A 23598-nucleotide genomic window follows, 5' to 3' on the forward strand; every position below is an offset into this window, starting at 1 on the left:
ATAAAGGGACCCATCAACCCATACATGTGACTTCATTTCGCAGGAGTTCAGACCCGTGAAGATCCGGGGTAGAATAGGTCTTCAGCAACCCATGCTTGCCACAAAAAGCGACTATGCTTGTCGTAAGAGGCGACTAACGGGATCGGGTGGTCAGGCTCGCTGACTTGGTTGACACATGTCATCGGTTCCCAATTGCGCAGATCGATGCTCATGCTGTTGATCACTGGATTGTCTGGTCCGGACTCGATTATTTACAGACCGCCGCCATATAGCTAGAATATTGCTGAGTAGTGCGGCGTAAAACTAAACTCACTCACTCACTCGCGGGAGTTCAAGGAGTCCCATTCGCTTAAATCGATGCTCATTATGTCAATCACCTGTTGTCGGACCCAGGCTCAATTATCTATCGATAACCGTCTCATAGCTGGAATAACAAAAGTTTGGACATATATGCTTAGAACTTTGTACATGGGTGAGGCAACAGATCCTGATAATGTCAGATGTTAAAGTGGATGGTAATGTCAGTGTATCCACAATCATTGCCAGATGTTAAAGTGGATGGTAATGTCAGTGTACCCACAATCATTGTCAGATGTTAAAGTGGATGGTAATGTCAGTGTACCCACAATCATTGTCAGATGTTAAAGTGGATGGTAATGTCAGTGCGACCACAATCATTGTCAGATGTTAAAGTGGATGGTAATGTCAGATGTAAAATAAATGGTAATGTCAGTGTAACCACAATCATTGTCAGATGTTAAAGTGGATGGTAATGTCAGTGTACCCACAATCATTGTCAGATGTTAAAGTGGATGGTAATGTCAGTGTACCCACAATCATTGTCAGATGTTAAAGTGGATGGTAATGTCAGTGTACCCACAATCATTGTCAGATGTTAAAGTGGATGGTAATGTCAGTGTACCCACAATCATTGTCAGATGTTAAAGTGGATGGTAATGTCAGTGTACCCACAATCATTGTCAGATGTTAAAGTGGATGGTAATGTCAGTGTATCCACAATCATTGTCAGATGTTAAAGTGGATGGTAATGTCAGTGTACCCACAATCATTGTCAGATGTTAAAGTGGATGGTAATGTCAGTGTACCCACAATCATTGTCAGATGTTAAAGTGGATGGTAATGTCAGTGTACCCACAATCTTTGTCAGATGTTAAAGTGGATGGTAATGTCAGTGTACCCACAATCATTGTCAGATGTTAAAGTGGATGGTAATGTCAGTGTACCCACAATCATTGTCAGATGTTAAAGTGGATGGTAATGTCAGTGTACCCACAATCATTGTCAGTACCCACAATCATTGCCAGATGTTAAAGTGGATGTTGATGTCAGTGCACCCACAATCATTGTCAGATGTTAAAGTGGATGGTAATGTCAGTGTACCTACAATCATTGTCAGATGTTCCCAATAGTTCTCCTGAACCAACCACTGGAGTTCGATATTGAGCCTGTTCGTTATATGACGGTTGAGTGCAAATAATCGAATCTGGAACAGACAATCAGGTGACTAGCGTCCCTATTCGCAATGCAGAGACGATGACATGGGTAAACCATGTGAGCCTGACCACCCGATCATGGAGCTCATGGAGTGTACATATAAAGAATGATAATCAGAGACATACATTTTGGATGTCGAATTTGTCCGAAACATATCATTTGGGCATTGCTTGATTTAGACGATCGATCGATCGATCGATCGATCGATTGATTGATTGATTATTTTCAGGGACACAGTTATTGGGTGCACATGAAGAAACAATGTTCAGAAACACAGGTATTGGGTGAACATTATCAATATTGTTCACAATATCAATAAAAATGATATTCTTTGTACACGGTGTCGAGAAATAATGATCAGGGTGCCGTTGTACAGAGCGATCTTAGGGCTCAGTGATCGTAACACCCATACCTTTACATAGACCTACGACAGTCACAGGACTAATTAAGGTTGTTTTGTACAACGCCACCCAGATAGACATTAAGTTTGGACATTGATTTGAAATGACTCCTGCTGTGTCGAAATCACAAGGATGAGATGTCGTTATAACCGAAGTGTCGAGCTGGCGACGCGAGGTTCCAGGATTCCCACGTAGATGTCCGGAATCGGAACTTGATACCTCACAAAGGTACAATATACATGATATCTATCAAAACCATATACCAATGTAAAAGAAGTCTATAGTTCACCAAGATTGGAGTTTCTCTACTTCTAATCACACACGGCACGCTCGTGTTTTATGCACCGTGCTAACCTTCCGTTTTATTCGACCCTTAAATCGAATTAGAGAAGAAGAACTGGTGCACAAAGGTATTTCGTTCGTTTGACAATAACACTTTTTTGCGTCACTTCAACTAGGTTTCCACTGCATCTATTAAACTAGGTCTTTTGAGATACACACAGCCATTACGAAACTGGGATCCCAATAGTGGCTGTCACATGAAAGTGTCACGTCTCATACGCGACGCTCCTTTCTAATGGAATAAACACGTTCTGCGTTCTTATGTTCATGGGAACATGGCTCCTCCATAACTAGTCTGTCAAAACGCTATTAATAAGTAAATGGAGTTTTCTTTTGAAATTAAACAACATGACTGCGGAACTATTAGCTGAAGACTATTTGAAATAATTCAATATTATTTCTTTCATCCTCGCCCTCATCCCTACTATCAGAATGTTCATGACATCAAAGCAAGCAGCACAAGTACATCTCTGACGTATGGACACCGCCATAAATTCATTATGAGGCCTTCAGCGAGAAAAAACACAACAGTTTCATAATTCGCAATAAAGCCCTACATCAAAGACCCCATAGTGTCGTAGAAATATCTTCGAAAGTCTCCATAGACGATGTGAAGTTGGAGCGCTGCGCACCGCGCACCACGGACCTCTGTTACAGGAAACAAAATGGCGGCTGAGCGGAGAATATTCGTAGCATCAAAGCAATATGGCGACGTCGCGAGCCACTCGGGACTAGTGGCCGGCTTTAAACCAGTGCCCTCCAGGAATAATAGGGATAAGGTCACGTGACTTTTTACGTGATCAAGAGGTAATCATTTGATGTTCAAAAAGCTCTGAGATCTTTTAGTTTTATGCTTGATCTAATTAGCGCTGCATCTTGCACAGCTGTGTTCCCCGAGTTCCTGCTGCGTTCGGGCGCTATCTTCATTTGTTTCCAATTACAAATATAAATAGGGAGTGACATTAGTGATCATTTCATTGACTGTTGTGTGTTGGTTTGTACAGATTTCCAGAGTCTGTAATGTTTTCAGGTTGTATTTCTTATTCATATTTGGACAATTGGTTCCATAAATGCCTTTCAGTTTGAAATTTTGTAGGTTCATTGTTGGGTTTTTTGGTAAGTATATGTATGTCCAGGATGCCTTGGGTAAGAGATGACAGTGTCGGACAATTTCGGATAAATATACGCCTGAAAAACAATAAGAGAACGCGTAAACTATACGAAGTTAAAGAACACCAAATTACTTTACATTACTCTGGTTAAGTGAGTGAGTGAGTGAGTTTAGCTTTACGCCGCACTCAGCAATATTCCAGCTATATGGCGGCGGTCTGTAAATAATCGAGTCTGGACCAGACAATCCAGTGATCAACAGCAGGAACATCGATCTGCGCAATTGGGAACCGATGACATGTGTCAACCAAGTCAGCGAACCTGACCACCCGATCCCGTTAGTCGCCTCTTACGACAAGCATGGGTTACTGAAGATCAATATTCTAACCCGGACCTTCACGGGTTTACTCTGGTTAAGGGGGCGGTGGGGTAGCCTAGTGGTTAAAGCGTTGGCTCGTCACGCCGAAGACCCGGGTTCGAATCCCCACATGGGTACAATGAGTGAAGCCCATTTCTGGTGTCCCCCCGCCGTGATGTTGCTGGAATATTGCTAAAAGTAGCGTAAAACCAAACTCAGTCAGTCAGTACTCTGGTTAATCTGTCAGGACAGAGGATCCTGGCTCCTCAAAGAGAAGCAACTCGGCTCTTGAATCACTTGAATCAAATGGTATTAGGTATCATTCGCGGAAAACACCTTTCATGTTATTGTGGTTATGTCATGAAAGATGAACTACAGTCATATGAAATAATCAGGTGCTCTTGAATTTCATTTGAGCACATTATTTAAAGATTGATAATATTTTCAGCAGAATGAGACTGAGTGAAATCGTCTTGCCGAGTAATATCTGGATTTCTTCTTGGAACATTAATACAAAACGCCTTTCCCTTTACCAGTGCACAATGTCCTGGATTAACATGCACGACTTTCATGACATACACACGCTGTATGCATGTCAAGTTTCCATGTCCAACAAATCATATTTACGTCGAATGCATGAATGAAATTATATAAACTTTGTAATGATAAAATCGGATCGACACCGCTTGTAGCAGATATTTCTGACAATTTTGGAAAGGGTTTGCCACTTTTGTTTAATCCACTTCAGCCTCATGCCTGGACTAATTCTTAGTCTCTGAATATATGTAATTTTGCTGGTAACAAATAAACCCATGCAGGTCCCAGTGAGTTGGGAGATTCAGAAACCTGGGGAAATCTAGACTTGCTTCATTTAGGGCTTTAGCATTGCAGGGAATGTTAGGCAGTAGGGAAACTGATGTGGTTCAGGGACTGTGAGACAGGCTACCTCATGCCCAACTCTCTCACTTCCCAAGACACATTTAACCCGGGTTTCCTAGCGTTCCCGTTTGTACCACGCATAGTGTGTGCATAAATACCTCGGGGTGTAGTCCTACACATGTTTGAATATCAGTTTAAATATTGACCCATGAAGTGTGAAGTACATCCTTTGAATATTATTTTTATATAGTCAACAAAATGAAGAAAAATGGAAAACAATGAACGTTTCGGTCTCTTCACCTTCACTAGTTAATCCGCAGCTCACCGACCTAGTCTGTCACACAGACTTTGAAGCAAATATATCCAAGAAAGCTTTCACCTCAAGTCTAGAAAATGTGACAAGTCTAGATTTCTACAGCTTCAGGTCTCAGGGCTCCTTTGTATTATTATATATATTTTTACTATGAACTGTTTTTCAGTAAAATATGTTCATTTCAGAGACTAGTGGTTAGTCTACTCACCGATCTAGGGAGCCGCAGTTTGTAGTGAGGAGTGTTGTCCATTAACAATGCCAGGATCTGGTTAATGGTTAGAAATCCCTGGTGCTGTCTGTCAGAACCATGCCCGCCCTCGTGGGTTTCATCAAAATGAAAGCTTAAACAGTCTGCATCGTTTAGCTTTTCCTCTGTACATTCATGTACTTTTCATCACTATTTTGCATTTTGCGTGACTGAATATTTTCTCTGGTGGTGGCCATTCTCTTGTCATTCACTCAGTAAGTCGGGCCGTGAAGTAGTGTCATGGTTAATGCGTTCGGTCGTTACGCAGAAGGGCCGAGTTCAGTTCCATATACCTGGGGACAATGTATGAAACTCGCTCGCTCACTCACTCACTCACTCACACACTCACTCGTTTCATCAATGGCGACGTCTGTCTTTGTGTGGCGCTACATTCCACGTCATCACATCCTTAACTGAATTTGCGTTTCTGAATGTATGTGTTCTGGATACATATAAACACAACAAAACCGGTTCAATAAAAATGTTTAACATTTATTCTCAAAAATGTGTAGTTAGGGCATTATCATTATGTGGTATGAGTCTCAAGTCACATGTCCGAGACGGACTAGGTGTCAAACATTTTTTAAATTTAAAATCAGAAGTTTTGACAAATCTTGTAACAAAGTCAAAATCAACATGTAATAGTACTCGTCCCGGAATAAACAGTAATGTTTAGGTGGAAAAAACACACACCTATTATATATTTGATTGTTTTAAGTCCTGTTAAAATCAACCTGCGAAGGCCGAAACATAATTATTTGTCGAATGGTGTCTATTCAAATTTGGAGGATAAAATTCTTCGAGTCGTTTGGTAATGTGGCTGAACAAAGATGGAACTCTGTATACTGGGGCTAGTGTGTAGTGTTTCACAATGATATATCTATGTATACACATGCCACCAGGGCTTGGCACGAGTACATCTGTGTGGCGTCTGGTAACAGCAGCCACTGTTCTAGTGTGAGTGACGGCTTCTACTCTAGTCTGTCAGACAGACCCTGAAACAAATATACCCAATGCAGCCCGTGCAAGTCTAGAATGTGTGACAAGAATAAATTACCACAGTTTTAGGAACTGAAAATAAAGAAAGTCTCTGGGTTCATTTTTATTGTATTTTATTTTAATTTAATCTTTTCGTCATATATCTGTAAAATATGATCATTTAAAGACAAAATATAAGCGTAATGCTACTGTAGAGCTGGACATTCTTCCCCAGTTCGTGAACACCTGGTGTCAGTGATTTTCAATGATTCATATAAATGTCATTCCTAGTTTGCCTGTTATATTCAGTGGAATTTGTTTGGGTGGATATTTGAAATGTATTATCAGCCGTGGACGTTCTATACATCCCTGAGGGGCGGTGGGGTGGCCTAGTGGTTAAAGTGTTCGCTCGCCACGCCGAAGACTCGGGTTCCATTCCCCACATGGTACAATGTGTGAAACCCATTTCTGGTGTCCCTCTCCGTGATATTGCTGGAATACTGCTAAACGCGGCGTAAAACTAAACTCACTCACTCACTCATACGTCCCTGGGAATGTAGTCACTGGACACTCCAACAGAGCATTTGATTAGTTAGTTCTTAAAAAGTCAATAGTTACTCACATTATACCTGATATTTTATCCAAATGCAATACGACATTTATATATTATCATACTGTTATTATTTCGTCTGCCGGCTTTGCTCGGTCCAATCTCAACACACGACTAATCATGCAAACATACTACCACCTTTGTGTTTATGGTGTTTAGCGTTGAATCTTCTAAAACGTTAAAACGATGGAATTAACAACATATAGTAAGCAAAGTAACTGTATGTAGCGTCATATATATAGCAAAGTTACTGTATCTAGCGTGATATATATATATAGCAAAGTTACTGTATGTAGCGTCATATATATATAGCAAAGTAACTGTATGTAGCGTCATATATATAGCAAAGTTACTGTATGTAGCATCACATATATAGCAAAGTTACTGTATGTAGCGTCATATATACAGCAAAGTTACTGTATGTAGCGTCATATATATAGCAAAGTTACTGTATGTAGCGTCATATATATAGCAAAATAACTGTATGTAGCGTCATATATATAGCAAAGTTACTGTATGTAGTAGCATATATGTAGCAAAGTAATGGGATGTAGCAACATATATTCTCCTGGAAAAACGTTAAGCACCACCCTTTGTTTTCATTTATCGCAAATCTCGAGAACTTTTGAAATATCAGCATTTGATATTCGTCTAAGTTTTCACAAGTATTACAAATACCAGGAATGACTTCTGAAAGGTTGCAAGAACACTGCATGATTGTGAGACTTGCACAGAAGAAGTGAAGGAAGCAATTGGAAAATTACTCGAAAAACTATTGCTTTACAAAATATGTCTCAAGGTATGATCCCAGTTACGAACACCAGAAAAGAACTACCAAACTATGGATATGTGCACACTTTAAATAGAGTGAGTGAGTGAGTATGGTTTCATGCCGCTTTTTGCAATATTCCAGCAATATCACGACAGGGGACACCACTTTAAATAGAAACAGCCACACGAGGTACATGCCGCTCAAAGTACATCTACGTGATGCTATTGTGTTTGTATGAAACTGTGCCGGTCTCACGTCGTCACATGTCATCAAATGTGCATGTCCCATGTCTTTTTTGTAATATTGGGTGATGGGGTAGCCTAGTGGCTAAAGTGTTCGTTCGTCACGCCGAAGACCCGGGTTCGATTCCCCACATTGGTGCAATGTGTGAAGTACTGGGATTGCTTACATTGGCGTAAACCCATATTCAGTCACTGTTTGTAATGTGTGTGGCTAATCCTATTTAAAAAGTGAACATATGCCATACTTTGGCATATCCCAGTTGGCTTTCCTGAACAGACTATATTTCATGTTGATCTCTCATATCCGTATGGATTCATGATTGTGAAAATATGAAACATCAACGCCCAAGAATAGTCGCTGTCATTCGTCAGACTCCACAGGCCGTAAAAGGAAAATAGGGGTGTTAATTATATAGATCACTGAAAATCGCAAACCGTAATTCGCCAGAATTAACGAAATCAGTATTTTATAGGAACTACACCGTAAGCAGTGCTTAACCTTTCCCGGGGTATATAATCCATGTAATACCCGTGTGTACTTTGTTCGAAAGGCAACCCTTAAGTAGCATTCATTTGACCGTTCAGTTTTCACATCCATGCGACACATGTAAAAGAAAGAGCGAGGGATTTTATACTCAAAGATAAAATAACTGTGATCATGTTCATAGTTCTCGTGCTGGGGTCTTGCAGAGGTTTAAATTACACCTGTCTTTCATTTTTCTTCAAGACAGACCCAATATTCTTTTCCAAAGATTGCAACTTAAAATTAAAACGCTAACTTTAAAATTCTACCATTTGCTGTTCTTTACAAACGGTATGACGAAATAGTTTGTATAATATGTACAAGTGTAAAGGGCAACAAATTGTAAGGTAGGATTTATCCACTATCCCCTTTGAATGCATCAAACTATCCTGGACTCTCTTGGCAATGGAATAGTGTGTATTATGTAAGAACATCGTTACTTCGAAATCATATCGTTATTAATATTAATTTCATTTTAACACAGTTAAATTTCCGCATACCAATATATCCCATCCCAGTTCAACCATTTCCATAAGGATTTAAAACAAGACAAAGTACAAAAACAATGCATCGTGTAACAAAAATACAATTGTAATACAGGTGAGTATGATAAACTTTATTAATAGTGAGACTATCCCAACGTATTTCAACGTACGATTCTTCAAAACATGTAAATGCGATGTGCTGTACAATATAAATGTTTTTTCCGCATGACCATAGTTACTCCCTGAAGGTCACCAGGTTCTCCCTGAAAGTACATCCGCAGTTTCTTTGCAGTGCACCTTTACGTCTCATATTTTCCGAGGATACATTTTTGCACTACATCCTCGATTTCATGACACGATGTTTGTGTAATTATAACAATGTTACCAGCGTGAAGTATACCCTTGATAGATGTGTCATGCTCTCACGTAAGCTCTTGACTACTACAGTATCACCCCCGAGACACGCTTATGGCAGAGAGGATGCGCTGATCCCGACCAACAATTTAGTTACTGGATGAAGCTTGCGGGCAGCATGAAGGGCATATGTATGGATGTGTAGAGGGACTGGGAATTTAAATGTAAATTGATTAAAAGAATTAAAGCACAAATACAACGTTGAGGGCTGTCGCACTACAGGCTAACAATATCCTATGTAGAAATATACAAACAAATACCATCAAAATCTCGTATGACACCGATATTTGCGTTTATGTGAGGAGTTTTTATGATGTCCAATTGCGTTTGTAATAGTATTTAAGACCCTTTTCTCCAGAATAAACGATTTCATTTTATTTTATGTAAATTCGTTTTGTAGGTTCTAAATGATTTTGTTATATAGTAACGTGCATTCGACTACTAAACATCGTCCGTAACCTGACCATACTGAGACAGTAAAATCTGGCGCGCTTGTCCATTCCGTTGTCTTGTAAATATAAAAATCATCAAAACCAACGATTCCTTTGTTCGTAAAAAGAAAAAAATACATATGAATGGATCACTGAAAACCAGATATGACAGCAAACAGACTAACAACAGTTCTGCACATATAGCACTCGCTTGGCATTTTGTGGACATTTTAGACTCTAGTCATAACCCAGAACAAGATGAAACCGTCGGTCAGTATCAAACACTGGGTACACGTATGTTATTAGACTAACCTACCTGTCCAAATCTTACTCTGTATCATCCCATCATGGACTGACATGGGCTACATTGGGTATGTTTCAAGGTCTGTATGACAGACTACATTCCATCATATTTGCAGACTTATTCACTTCGCTCTCCATCTTCTCCACTGAAGGCGGCGTGTCCAGATTTAGTACACAGGTATCTGTAACTCTTGCCATTGTAGTCTTCCTCCCTTCTCCATACAGAATTGTCCCTCAGCTAATAGAATCAGAGTGATCGAATCCAAGATTTGCGCTGATTGTGGTCCTGATTGTTTTTGCCTTCGTCGTGGTGTGGACAAGAAGGATAATCACTCACTCAATGTTGTTAGATCCACGGGCGCTGATGTTATTGTCCAAATTGAAAAGAATTTATATTTTAACAGATGAATCTAATCGTGGTATTAAATATGTATTGAATGCATTTCTCTTGCCCCGACAGAGCCACAGAAAGTTTAAGGGTTGACAAACATAAAACGTCAATGCCAGAAAATAACCAGTCTGGATTATATGACAAAACAGTTTCTATTGGGGGAAGACAAAATAGAAATTGATTATAAATCGGTCACTGATAATCCTTGACACTGATAGAATGTAGAATGTGTGCTGGATATGTATTTTTCTGAACAATACCTGTTTGTCAAACACATCTGTCCAACACTCCAATTTTTCACGCGTTTGTAACGATTGAAAAAGGTTCCATCGAATCTAGCATGAGTTGAACTGTACTATTTTTCTCTACTCTCCCGTTTACACAGACAATCTGAACTTAAAACCAAAGGCTAATCTGTGTCGTCTTCTACCTATTCCCGACCGATGTCGGTTCCTTACAACGGCCAAGACCGACATCAAGGGGAACCTTTGTGTTATGTCAGTACAAAAGGTTTTAAAAGGACGTTCGGCTTCAAACGAACATGTCATAAGTAACCTGTGTCTGAGAATGAATCGCAGCTCCAGATATCATGACTCAATGGAATAACATCACTGAGAGACAGATCACACATTTCTTTAAAAAGTAAAATTTGTCTGTTTAATTTATTGAAGAAATTATAAAGATTTTAAATTGATAATGCAGTGTTTTTACAATCATATACACGTAAATAACATCTTGAAGACGGTTTCATAAATATTTAAATGTATGTTGTAAGAAGATGGTAGAATGTGCGTCATCTGATCTATTCAAGAACAATCATCAAAGTATTCTGTAATTCTCGTGTGTTTTTCCTGAGTTTTATTTACAGGTTCCTAGCCGTTACGGGCATTGGGAAAATGGTAAGGTCAGAACACAGGAATGGTAATGTGGATATTTACTTTCTAACCTTGTTTTACATTCGTATCATTTAATTTGATTTGCAGCTGAAAAGATTCTTCACAATTCTAAACTCATGAAGTTATGTATTTTATCAAATGTTTTTGTATCGTTCTCAATCATTTCAATGTTCTCAATCATTTCAAAATAGAGGTATATCAATATTTGTTGAAACATTAGTCTTGTAATATTCCAGCCAGAATTTAAATAATCTTTTTTATAAAATATGTATTTAAATAATTAAAGTAATTTAAGTTAAATGTATTTATAAAGTATCCTTCTCCATATGAACGATGTGATGGTAAGTTTTCAATGTCTGGTCCATATTTTGTTTTGCACTTGTATTTTAGCTGGTATTGCGTATCATTTGAAACATTAGCATTGAGATATGTGCTTCATTTATATGAAGATTGTCGAGGGTGTGATGTTTACGACTGTTGTGCTTAGATCTCAGTGCATCAGTTTCACGGTAATAGTCATTGTGTATTATATACATTGTCACGTTGTAATGAAACACTTTGATAGTTACATTTGACTATAATACGTTTTAATTAAGTCATTTAATGCAGTGATAGTCAACATTTAATTGTGATACATAACGGTGATGATGTGTCCTGTCCATTGATACTCAGATTGTGTTGTGACATTAATAGTCGCATGGTACTGTAATACTTTGATGGTCACATTTTACTGTAACACATTGATTGTTACGTTGTGTTTAATGCATTCATATTTACATTGTATTGTGATACTTTAATAGACATAAGTATCGTAATACCTGTGTGGTCACATTTGACTGTAACACATGTATTGTTATTCTGTATTATAATGCATTAAAGGTGATATTGTATTGTGATACATTAATAGTCGCATGTATTGTGGCACATTGTCACATTTGACTTGATAATATAATGTTTTCCTGTATTATATTGCATTCATGTTAATACTGTATTGCTATACATTGTCACATTTGACTGTAACATATTTATTATTCTGTATTATAATGCATTAAAGGTGATATTGTATTGTGATACATTAATAGTCGCATGTATTGCTATACATTGTCACATTTGACTGTAACATATTTATTATTCTGTATTATAATGCATTAAAGGTGATATTGTATTGTGATACATTAATAGTCGCATGTATTGTGGCACATTGTCACATTTGACTTGATAATATAATGTTTTCCTGTATTATATTGCATTCATTTAATTATAATGCATTAAAGGTGATATTGTATTGTGATACATTAATACTGTATTGCTATACATTGTCACATTTGACTGTAACATATTTATTATTCTGTATTATAATGCATTAAAGGTGATATTTGTGATACATTAATAGTCGCATGTATTGTGGCACATTGTCACATTTGACTGTAACATATTTATTATTCTGTATTATAATGCATTAAAGGTGATATTGTATTGTGATACATTAATAGTCGCATGTATTGCTATACATTGTCACATTTGACTGTAACATATTTATTATTCTGTATTATAATGCATTAAAGGTGATATTGTATTGTGATACATTAATAGTCGCATGTATTGTGGCACATTGTCACATTTGACTGTAACATATTTATTATTCTGTATTATAATGCATTAAAGGTGATATTGTATTGTGATACATTAATAGTCGCATGTATTGTGGCACATTGTCACATTTGACTGTAACATATTTATTATTCTGTATTATAATGCATTAAAGGTGATATTGTATTGTGATACATTAATAGTCGCATGTATTGCTATACATTGTCACATTTGACTGTAACATATTTATTATTCTGTATTATAATGCATTAAAGGTGATATTGTATTGTGATACATTAATAGTCGCATGTATTGTGGCACATTGTCACATTTGACATTGATAATATATTGTTTTCTTGTATTATATTGCATTAATGTATTATAATGCATTAAAGGTGATATTGTATTGTGATACATTAATAGTCGCATGTATTGTGGCACATTGTCACATTTGACTTGATAATATATTGTTTTCCTGTATTATATTGCATTAATGTTCGTACTGTATTGCTATACATTGTCACATTTGACTGGAATACATTTATTGCGACGCTGTACTGTAATGTATTGAAAGTCACAATTTATTGTAATACATTGTAACATGGTATTGTAACCTTTTAACGGTCACAAGACATTTTAATGCATTGATACTCACATTGTACTGCGCTAAACTGATAGTCATTTTCACTATATTACATTGTATTGTGATACTCTTGTTCAACCTATCATTGAAATATTTTTCATTGATATTCAGACTGTAATCTAATAATTGTTATACTCAGCGTGTTATATTTACTTTTTCACATATTAAAAAATATTTCATTATAATCTTAATACGTAAACACCAACACAGCAATCTATACATATATGCACATTGTAAAATAATACGACAGTAATGTTTAAAATCAACAGATGCTTATCTGTTATCTTATATCTATATATCTTATATCTGTTATCTTATATCTGAATATCTTATATCTGTATATCTTATATCTGTATATCTTATATACAATCATAAAATATCCGTAACCCAATCAGTGTATCCATATTTCAACTGCCTTAATTTGATACTTGGCGAATGTTAATAGTAAAATATCTAGACCATATCTACTTTTCCGAAAGTTAAAGTATAGAAGTCCGATATATGATCTGGTAGCAGTCTTACTGCTTAACCTAACAGAATCAGTTCTATACACGTACATGATGACATGATGCTACTGCCTTTAGCATTGAGAGTTGTTACAACATTTTAAAAATTATTTCAACAGAGCGTTATCCAGAACAGATGAGGGACTGAAAATATATAACGCCAACGCAGAAGACTGTTCTTTCTCGATAATCCACCAAAACAGATTTTATATGACGTACACGGCAAAATAGTGATGAAAAATGTATCAAAGGATCCCGGAAAATCCATAAATACATACACTTCAGTGTACTGACAATGAAAGAAAATATTCATGTATCTGTAAACTTGAAGGAAACGTGTCAAGATGCTTGGCCAGCCTTTTAATTAAATGCAGTGAATTATTTAAATAAAAATAAGTATTTATTAAGTGAGTCTACTTTTTCAGGATTTATTCGCGCTAAAAGGAATGAATTCCTTGAGATTCGTAGCATGTGTTTAATAACATCGTTTGTTGCTATACCGAAACCTTTTGTGACTACAGGAGGTTTCAAGAATGATGTGTACAGAACTCCGATAATAAGGGTGATTTAAGAACGCGTCCTATCTTTACATTAAATTACATTTCGGTGTTAGAATTGCTAGTTTAAATGCATTCGTAAATGTCTTATGACTGTGAGCATTTTAAATATTGGTTTAAAAAGACTCACGGCTAAAATTCGTGCGTTTTCACGAATGCTCAGATACATTCAGAGGTTCCTGAAAGGATAAATTTAATATGAACGTTAACAGCGCGAAACATTGAATATACACGTCAGGAGAAAACAAATAACATATATACCGAACAATTTCTTATGATTTTATGCCACAAGAAGATATCATTTGTAGTTGTTAGCAATTGTGCTTTGTAGATAGTTTGGGGAAAAGACTGGAATTATCACATTGCGAAGATAAAACAAGGCAAGCAGATGAGTATCGATGATATTATTACATTTGTGTCATTTGATTATAGCACCATTCCGTTTGCATTTAGTAGACATATATATCTGTGAATCATGATGTTGTCTCATTCCATATTGCATTTTATTACCAGTAACATATATTTAGTTGTGACAAACATGTATAAATACATAAGGATATCAACAAAATAAGGATAAAATTACCATATATTAGACAGACATTTAACCATTAATTCGTCTATTTTACATTTTTATTCATTCACAAATTTTCAGTGTATTTCATTCTTAGGTTAACTTTAACATAGTTGCAATCGTACATTGGATTCTGCCTGTAACAGCGATTCCTCGTGGTTAACGAGAGGGCTTTGTTGTATATGTTCTCGTTACTGTTAACTTGTAAATTCAAAGTAAACATATGTCTATAAATAGTATGGTTCTGTCTATTCGGAAAACATGTTCTGGACATACTTTACATGTCAAACATAATTCCACCGTCTGTCAACAGTCGCGTCTTCATAAGATAGAATGGAGCGATATACTGGATGGTGTTAATTTAAATCTATTGACAATGTATTTAGTTGTTTACTGAAAGAATATACAAAATATTTACTTTTTCAAGATAATTCAGAGTGCTACACAAAAGATAAACAGTCGAAACTTGTGTTTACATTTATTAGGTTCAATGTTGTTCCATCAGTTCAACATTTACTAAATTCATATTTAAATTCCGGAGTCCCGATATCCTCTTTATGATGGTTTGTTTCTATTCTTTCATTGACCTCAATGAACTTCAATGTGAGCTAAACCCGTACTTGCTTTTAAAATATTTATCTTTTACTTGGTAACTAAGTTCTAAACTTTGCTTTTAAGACGGTGTTGACACACTATGACCGCTTAAAAGCATATTTCAACCAATAATTGTTTCAATATTTACCAACCGGACAGAAATATTCGCGTTCAATTCTGAATTGCTATGGGTGTGAAGAAATTTCCCAAACAACGCCCATTTGCGCGTTCTACGCCAATGAGTTGCATTCTTATAAGAACAAAATTTTATTAGAAAAATTCAATTTTGCATGTCGATTAAAACAGCATGTTTTCGGAAACGTTTTTACCATCGATGAAACTTAAATGTGAAAAGGGATTTCCCGTTTGGAATTCATGGCTTGGGGTTATTTCCTAAAGTTCTCAACACGGATGAAATTTAATACAATAATTATTTTTTTCAGCAAAAATGTATATTGTTTTTCAGCATGCGAACTTCCTTGTTTAAAGAAGGGCTTGGATTCCACTCGTGTCAAAGATAACCATCCTTCGTTACCGGAAGTTGTTTTTAGTTGTACCATAAAGACCATGCTGATGACTGTTCAACCCCTCCTTAGTACAGATATTAGTCTTTGTCGCAAAAATTATTTTTTTCCGATGCTGATGAAAAAATATTCTTGGGATAATGCGTGCAAAATCATACATGATTTAGCCTTCCTTTTATGTATTATAAGCAAAAAGGTTACATCCCAAGCCGTAAAACCATCCTCTTTGCTCAACACAAAAGTTTTCCGGAGTCTCATTCGTCCGTCTTTGTGACAAAATAAGCAATTTTCAGCTTCAAAGGATACGGTCTTGTGGAAGAGTTGCTTTTTCCGAGACCATGGCAACTTGCGTGGAATTAGTTGACGCGCGAGAGAAAGCGAGCTTTCTAGAGATGCAGCGAGATTTTGTAGGCCTTCGGGCTATATTCCAGTCTTTCATCAAACAAAATGAGTTTTTATCAAACGAGATGGCTTAGCGATCTTACTTGACCTGGGGACAGAATGGCTCTACCAACAAAAATGACCGCTGATCCAGCTTGATCTGGTTTGCGCGTGCACGATTACTCCGGACTGTGGTGGACATTGAGGGAGGCCAGCTTCCAGTAGACCACTCAATCAGGATGAACCTGTTAGAATTAATTCCTGACATCAAACATGCTGTAATTCCAAAGGGCATTACGAGTTCACGATGACACCAATGGAGTCTGCATTACTTGAACACTAATAGTTTCACAATTCGTCCCTGTTGAAATTTAAGATTTCTCGTGGGAGTTTGGCATCATGTTGCAGAACTAAAATAGCCCATGGTGAACTTACCAAAAGGTTTAAATCCACTTCTTTGTCAAATATACCCAATCAGCACGTGATAATAATTCAATTAATTAAAGACAAACGTCAAATAGCTATCAGGTGCAGATTATATTATGGCAAGTTCGTTCTGACGTATTCATTTCATAACGCTGATGCCAATAACAACATAGCAGATCTGACTAGAAAAATCAGTACAGTTGATAAGGTACGATAACAATCTAAATCTCACCATCTTTAATTGGCTTTTCCAAAACCTGGGCATTATCTTCTAAAACGGAAAAGTAATCACCTCCGAAATTCTCCGTGTTTATGCATCCAGTTCATTTATCAGATTTTCCATGCGGTAATTAGACAAATATAAAACACTTCACTAATCGAATTTTGACGCAAATAGCCAGAAATTGGATTAAATTTCCTCAAGGTTCTGATAAAGTGTAAACATGGAAGCTGCCATACCAATGAAGCACTCATTTTCTACCCACTGTTTGACACATGGAAGGGTAATCGTCTCCATTAGCAAAATACGTGCGTATACGCCTGCCATGGTAAGCTCTATCAAAACCATATGCCGCTCGTTTCGCCGCAAATATTTATAAAGACTGTTGCATTTTTGACTGCGATTGCAACGCTATTAGGAAGCATAATATAGCCGGCAGAGAAAACAGGAGGTGTTTTTTAGACGGAAACTGTTTCTCTTTCTCGTGATGACTAGACTGTAATGTTTGACATACCGTATGTACCACAAAATATGCCTGAAAAACAAAACCGAAACCTCCCGAAAAAATCAAAGCCCAACACCTGCAGGCAGATGCCACACTGTCCCAGAGTGTGAAAAGTAAATACTTTTTGCCTTCAGCAAATAATGCATATTCACAGTCGGCCAAACCCGACGAGTTCCACGCAATGACGAAATGGAATGCATCGAACCCCAACTGAGATGTTTAGAAAGGGGCATACTTGTAACTGCAAGCCTAAATGGTCGAGAGGGTTGTGTTTCACAGATATGAATGCAAACCTTTGTGAAAATAATATTCATATGAATCACGTTTTTACAGTTCATGACACATGGTTATCATTCTTGTATCATTATGAGGTTGCGATTATCACATTTCAACTGTTGATAATGACACTATTGAGGAAAGCAGTTCACCTGTTACAAGGTTTCAGTTATACGGTCATGAACCCCTTTGAAAAGACATGTCCGTGACTTAATCGTGATTATAATACAAAGAACGTTATTTCCAGCGGGTTATTGGTAGAATATGGTGTGTGAGACGTTTGCATTGTGATAAGTATACCAGCGATGAGATAACAGATAAAATGACTGTCTGTTTCAAGGTGACAATTGTACAAGTCAGTTTGAAATATCGGGATTGTTTTGAAAAAAACAAAAACACAGTAAGACCCATCATCGGTATCTGTACGACCATTATGTATAAAACTGAAAAGCATCCGCTATATAAACCTCCCCGTTTGATAGTAGCAATTTAAATATCCCCCCATTTATCCGCCATTGTGGATTCACTGATAACCGGAAGTGCTCCGGGCAAAACGGTCAGCCGCGTTTCCGATTGGCGCTGATCAAGTGAAGCGTTTACATCAACTTTATGCTTTCTTGCGTCAATTCCGCGAGGGTCACTGGACCGGTGAAAGTAGTTTTCTGATTATATGTGATTGTTGACAGGCGTACATAAATACAGTATTGCATTTCGTTACATTGACGTCTATTCTGCTTTCTGTAAATTTGACACATTGATTAACTCACATTCAAGGAATATTACGACATATTGTAATTGACTTGTCTATTCTGCTTTCTGTAAATTTGACACTTTGATTAACTCACATTCAAGGAATATTACGATATATTGTAATTGACGTTTATTCTGCTTTCTGTACATTTGACATATTGATTTACTCACATTCAACGAATATTACGGCATATTTTAATTGACTTCTATTCTGCTTTCTGTACATTTGACACATTGATCAACTCACATTCTACGGTTATTACGACATAAGATGATACCAGTGTCAATTCCTTAAATAACAAACCAAACTGTTGGGGAAAAAAGTATACCTTTGAAATATTGGATTCGACAATTACAAATGTTATGAAATTGTTTAAAACGCTTAAAACAGTCAAACGGTGCCTTGGTTATCTATTTCTTGTTGGTTTCATTTTAGCAACCATGAAACATTGGTCAGTTTCATATGTAGAAGCATTATTTTAAAGTGTGAGTGGCGTTTCATGTCGAAAATCACTGCTTCAGAAAGAGTGACTCAGATATCACTTAAACGACTACAAGACCCCAATTGTTGCACTATGGCGACATACAAAACAGGGACGATGGGGTAGCCTAGTGGTTAAAGCGTCCGCGCGTCACCCTGAAGACCCGGGTTCAATTCCGCACATGGGTACAATGTGTGAAGCCCATTTCTTTTGTTCCCCGCCGTGATATTGCTGGAATATTGCTAAAAGCGACGTAAAACCACACTCACTCACTCACTCACTCACATGCAAAACAATGTTCCTATACTGATTCTTGTTAGACTACACAGCATTACTAATTTTAAATAGTGCTTCTATTTTAATGCTAGAGTTTATCTGTGGGTAGAATTGTGTTTTACTATCGAAAATAAAAACTTATTTGGCTAAAATATTATTGTAAAAGTGTTCAAGTGTATGAAAATCTGAGCCGTACGTAGCAGTATACATAGCACCAGTATCAGGTTATCAGTTGGGATAGCGGCGAAGGTGGTTGGTCGGGTAGTGAAATTGTGGGTGAAAGTATAGACTAACGCTTAGTCTTTGAATATAATGAATTATGATAGTAGCAAACAAACCAATTTAAATTGAAAAGGAGCCCAAGGGAGACCAGAGACTGAACCTGAGGAAATCTAGCCTTGCTTCATTTAGGTGAGGTGAGGTGAAATTGGGTTTAACGTCGTGCTTGGGAATATTTCGCTCATATGACGACGTGCATGCGTGTGTATGTGTATGTGCGACTGCTTGTACTAGCCCAGACTTAAGCTGGTTTTATAGTGCTAGCCCACTGAGATACCATGCCGCAGTGAAGCATGAATACCCCACTCAGACACATTATACCGACTCTGAGCCGACCAGTCCTTGTTGTACCCATTAATGCCGAGCGCCAGGCAGGGACCAACAAGTACCATATTTTAACGTCTTTTGGTATGACGCGGTCGGGGATCGAACCCACGACCTTCCGCGCTTCATTTAGGGCTTTAGCATTGCAGAGAGGGCAAAGTAGTACGTAAAATAGTGTGGTTCAAGGATTGAGACAGACTAGGGGAAATAATTTGTCTCTCACACACACACACACACACACACACACACACACACACACACACACACACACACACACACACACACACACACACACACACACACACACACAAACAACCAAACAACCCCCACACACACACACACACCCCTTTTCCCCATCCCGTAAACAGTAATAACAATGTCTTCTGTGTTAAAAGTCGAGTCAGCTACTTTGAGAGATAAGGAATGTCATTTGATTGTGACGTCATTTAAACAGATGACACTCACAGTGGTCCATTATGCTTTATGCTGGAATTGCATAACAACGAGATCTGTGTACATGTATGATTTGGTATTAGCAATATGTGAAATTCAGTACAGTTATTTATATCAGAATCTGGTTTTCACTCATACTTTTCTTTGTAATTGATATCCATATAAACGAAAAGAGCAGTCATTTGATATGTGTCACGCATGTGCAACAATATCTAACGCAGTTACATTTTTAAGTATGACTGCTGAGGGGTGAACACGACGACCATTTTGAAATCCAGTCTTGCCACCGATGATATTCTTAAAGATTCTTTTAATCAGTTGTATATTCATGTACTTTTAACCATTGTTGTCAAAACTCTTTAGGAAAAGCGTCAACAGTATAATACCTTGCATTAGCTCATGTACTATGCTTCCTATGGAAGTCAAACATGTATAACCAACCCTTCACGAATATACATGATCGAGGCACTATCCTCACACTGAATTGACCGAAATTTCACACACAACGTTTTTCCAATGTCATACTCAGCTGGTGTCAGCCGAAATTGTTCTCGTGTTGATGCAAGTTCCACCATAGCAGCTCTTACATTAGCTCATGTGCGGTACGACGTCACGTGACGCGATTGGAACGAGCTGGGCGCCATATTGAAACTGACAGACATACTCCTCACAACTTCAGTGTGCTCTTACGTAGATAAAATGATCATTCAAGTAAAACTTATCTATGTGAGAGGTCAAAACACGAATCGCTGGAGTCCTTTTTTAATGAAGAAACATTAGCCATGTTTGGACTGATAGTGGTGATGGAGATACGATATACATTCGACCAACAAACAGGGGTTCCATCACGTATCTCTGATTTGATTTTCTAACTGCTTGTACAGAAAACAGGAGCTCTTTGTGGTTCAAGAGTTACCATTAATACGTGGTGATGAGGTTTTTAGGCGTTACAACTTCAATGATTTGGTAGAATAAACATGTTATTGCGATAAAGTAGTATTAAAGGCGTGGAAGTTTACAACGCTTTGTTACAACACGGGTCTGTTGTTTGTATGCCTAAGAGAAATGCAATGTTCATCCGCTGTTCTGGAATTGGTTTCAACATTTTTTTGATTTATCAATTGTTTAATAAGGTTGTACATGCTGTGTGGTTTAATACTGAAGGCAAAGTCTGTCTTGATGTTTGTCTTGTGGGAATATTGGGAACATGTTGGGAAGATGAATCTGTCCTGGTATTTCATATGTGCAAATAGTTAATCCATTATGGCTCTTGGTTTCACAGCCAACTGTCTGGTCAAATGTTGGTCCCAAACAGCGGATCAGTTTTCACACTGGACCTTCTGTCGCCAGTGTAAATAGTTTTCTGTGAACGTTACCACCGTTACATTGTGCTGGGGGAGTAGATGGGGTTATGGGGTTGCAAATATCCCAGATGTGGCGAAGATCGGACTGCTGATGGACATAACTAAATGTGACGTGGTGTATCTGTGTATATCACTGCAGCAAAATACATGTCTTTACATCCCCGATGCAAGGTATATACCGTTACATCCCTGAAGGGAGGGCGGGGTAGCTTGGTGGTCAAAGCGTTCGCTCGTCACACCGAAGACCGGATTCGATTTCCTTAAACTGTGTGAAGCCCATTTCTGGTATCCCCTGCCGTGATGTTGCCGGAATATCGCTGAAAGCGTCGTAAAACCATGCTCACTCACTCACCCACCAACTCACTCACTCACTCAATGTACATCACTGAAACAAGGTATATGCCTTTATATCACTGAAACAAGGCATATTCCTTTACATCACTGAAACAAGGCATATGCCTTTACATCACTGAAACAAGGTATATACCTTTACATCACTGAAACAAAGTATATGCCTTTACATCACTGAAAGAACATGTATGCCTTTACATCACTGAAACAAGGCATATGCCTTTACATCCCTGAAACAAGGTGTATACCTTTACATCACTGAAACAAAGTAAATGCCTTTATATCACTGAAGGAAGATACATGTACATGCCTTTACATCTCTGAAACAAGGCATATTCTTTTATATCACTGAAACAAAGTATATGCCTTTACATCACTGAAACAAAGTATATGCCTTTACATCACTGAAACAAAGTATATGCCTTTATATCACTGAAGGAAGATAAATGTATATGCCTTTACATCACTGAAACAAGGCATATGCCTTTACATCCCTGAAACAAGGTGTATACCTTTACATCACTGAAACAAAGTATATGCCTTTATATCACTGAAGGAAGATAAATGTACATGCCTTTACATCTCTGAAACAAGGCATATTCTTTTACATCCTGAAACAAAGTATATGCCTTTACATCACTGAAACAAGGTATATGCCTTTATATCACTGAAACAAGGTATATGCCTTTACATCACTGAAACAAGGCATATGCCTTTACATCCCTGAAACAAGGTGTATACCTTTACATCACTGAAACAAAGTATATGCCTTTATATCACTGAAGGAAGATAAATGTAACATGCCTTTACATCTCTGAAACAAGGCATATTCTTTTACATCACTGAAACAAGGTATATGCCTTTACATCACTGAAACAAAGTATATGCCTTTACATCTCTGAAACAAGGCATATTCTTTTACATCCTGAAACAAAGTATATGCCTTTACATCTCTGAAACAAGGTATATGCCTTTACATCACTGTATATGCCTTTACATCACTGAAGGAAACAAATGTATATGCCTTTACATCTCTGAAACAAGGCATATTCTTTTACATCACTGAAACAAAGTATATGCCTTTACATCACTGAAACAAAGTATATGCCTTTACATCTCTGAAACAAGGCATATTCTTTTACATCACTGAAACAAAGTATATGCCTTTACATCTCTGAAACAAGGTATATGCCTTTACATCACTGAAACAAAGTATATGCCTTTACATCACTGAAACAAGGTATATGCCTTTACATCACTGAAACAAGGTATATGCCTTTACATCACTGAAACAAGGCATATACCTTTACATAACT

Source organism: Haliotis rubra, unplaced genomic scaffold (assembly GCF_003918875.1).
Source record: "Haliotis rubra isolate DU_JTF1 unplaced genomic scaffold, ASM391887v1 Scf102, whole genome shotgun sequence".
In the NCBI taxonomy this organism is placed as follows: Eukaryota; Metazoa; Mollusca; class Gastropoda; order Lepetellida; family Haliotidae; genus Haliotis; species Haliotis rubra.